The sequence below is a fragment of the Microtus ochrogaster genome, chromosome 8 (genome assembly GCF_000317375.1).
Source record: "Microtus ochrogaster isolate Prairie Vole_2 chromosome 8, MicOch1.0, whole genome shotgun sequence".
Classification (NCBI taxonomy): Eukaryota; Metazoa; Chordata; class Mammalia; order Rodentia; family Cricetidae; genus Microtus; species Microtus ochrogaster.
Genome location: NC_022015.1, coordinates 21289738 through 21292518, shown reverse-complemented (window position 1 = coordinate 21292518; position 2781 = coordinate 21289738).

Here is a 2781-nt window from a genome sequence, read left to right as displayed (position 1 = left end):
ATGCTGTCTTTCCGGTACGTGACACTATCCTGTACGTGTTGCTGTCTCTCCGGTACATGACGCTCTCCCTGTTTGCTCAGCTGTGCCCGAGTTTCACACTAGTTGTTTTTGAGACAGAGTCTTATTTAGCCCAGGCTGGCCTTGAACTCACTAAGTATTTAAGATGGCCTCAAGGCCAGCCTGGTCTACCTGACGTCAGCCCCTGGCTGGCACGTGTATGTAAAGCGAGTTCCAGGATAGCCAGGGCTGTTGTACAGAGAAACCCATCTCAAACAAACAAACAAACAAACAAACAAAAAAATGGCCTTGAACTGAACCATAGACTGGGGATCCTCTTAAGTGCTGGGATTGTAGGTATTTGTCATCATGCCCGGCTAAATTTCTTCCTCTTTTTAAGATTCATCAATCTGTCTTCACTCATTCTGTCTACACTAACCTTATGTCCAAATAAGGGCACTTCGAAGGGATGGAGGTTAGGACTTCAATGTATGAATTTGGGAGACAGCTCAACCCATAGTAGGCCCTCAGTGAAGAGTAAGTCTACCTTCTTCTAGTGTTTCCTAGGGTGCCAGCTCCCATTCCAGTAGCCACCAACATCCCTAGGTTAGTGGGAATTCTTCTCTGGCCCATCTGTTTGTCAGCATCCGTGAGTCTGTTCCTCCTACTTAGCAGATAAAAGCATAGCAGTACTCTGGCTGGCATCTACCACACACGCACACACATACGTGTGCGCACATGAACATGTATGTACATACATGTGCCAGCCAGAGACTAACATCAGCTGTCTTAGCTTTCACCTTATTTTTGAGAGACGATCTCCCACCTATCGACTGAACTGGGTGGCCAGCAAATCCCAGAGATCCTCCTGTCTTCATCTCCCCAGCCCTGAACTCACAGGTACCGCACTGGCAGTCCTAGCCTTTTCGGTAAGGTCTGGGGTTGATCTTCATGTGTGTGCAGCCATCTCCCCAGCCTCCACTTCACTCTTTCCCTTAACAGTTTCCCTGGGAAACATTTTGTCTTGGCCGCACATCCCTTTCCTCCCCCTGCAGGGTCTTATAGAGTATCTGCTTATTTATTTAACTGCTCGCCGCTTGGTAGACATGGCAAGTCTTCTGCAATGGATATTCCTATGAGTGGGATTTTGCATGGATGTGCAAACCAGATCAACCAATACCCGTAAGTACAAGTGCTTTTGTCATCTGCCCAGTGCATTTTAAAATGCTAGGTGTTGCGGGAGGTCCTTATCTCAGAGGCTATTGGCTGGAGGAGCGGAAGGACCTCCCGCAACAGCTAGTCAGTTTGCTAAGCCCCTCTCCAAGAAGTTTAGGAAAGGTCAGCCTTGTGTGGACAGAGCTGAGAGCCTGTGTTTCAGGATTTTGCTGAACTGCGCTATCTAAACATGTCTTGGCCAAGCGGTCACCTTTCCCCTGTGCTTTTCGTTTGTGTTACGGCTCTGTTGAGTGCTATTGGGTGTCTTTTCCTGTTTGGGTTCCTCTACTGTGAACAGTCTGTCCCTATCCTTTGCCCATTTTTCTTTTAGGATTGAGGAGGAATGAAAGGGATTTTTACAGATGCAGAACAGGGAAGTGAATAAGGCCACCGGATAGCTGTAGACACACAGAGATGAGGACTGTCATTGAAAAACAGCTCAAGGCATTCCACCTCTGCTCCAGTTGCCTGGAATTTCTTTCCCCTCCTGTCCAATCAACAGTCAGCTCTAGAACCAAGGAGGAAATTAAATTCGGGGTTTAGAATTGCAAATTCAAGCTCGGAATTGAATTGTCTGAGAAACCACCAGGCCCCCTTCCCCGAGCCTGGTTTGTCTCTAGGGGGCTGATGTCAGCTTGGCTGCAGACAGAAGGTAAGAAAATCCACTGGGTGCATTAAGTAGGCTTGGGAGAAAGCGGAAGACTACTGGAGGCACACATATGTCATAAAGGGCAGGTCAGAGACCAGAGCCAAGGAGTTCTCCCGGGGCCACAGCATTCCTTTGTGTTTTTCTTTCCTCCTCCCATCCCCCTCCTCCCATAGTTAGGGCTGGGCTAACTTCAAACCCAGAGGGACAGCAGACATTTCTGCTTGAATCTGTTCTTAGGCTATTTTCAGGATGGGAAAAGCACCAGGGTTGTGCTGGTGGTGTCTCTGTTGTGCAAAGTGGGACTCAAGCGGGTCTCGGTGCCTCCTCCTCTCCTGTCGTTTCCAGAAGGTGCGTATACAGTTGCTTCCTGGGTGTCCTGGTCTTCTAGACTCTCTAGGGATTTACCCAATACCTCAACTATCCCCGACCTAGAACGGGACACACACAGCTTGTTCTGTGCCTTTCAAGATGATGTACCTGAGCTGGTTAGTTTTACACCCCAACTTGGCTGTGCCACCAGTGTTTGGGTATTTGGGCAAATGTTATTTGGGGTGATTCTGGGAAGACTTCTTGTTTGGTTGACTTTTGAAAGAAATTATCATTTAAATCCATAGAGTGTAGAGCTGAGAACGTAGCTCGGTGGTACTTGCCTAGCATGTGCAGGGCCCTGGGTTCAGTCCTTAGCACCACCGTAAGCCCACAGATACAGAACAAAGCAGATTGCCTCCCATAACTAAGGGACACTCCGTTCAGTTCACTGAAGGCCTTAAAGAGGATACAAACTGGCCTCCCAGGAGGGACTCTGCCAGCAATTTGTCTTTGGATGCTTCCCAAGTCTTCAGCTCAATGTCCTATACTGCAAATTCCACAAATCTCTCTCTCTCTCTCTCTCTCTCTCTCTCTCTCTCTCTCTCTCTCTC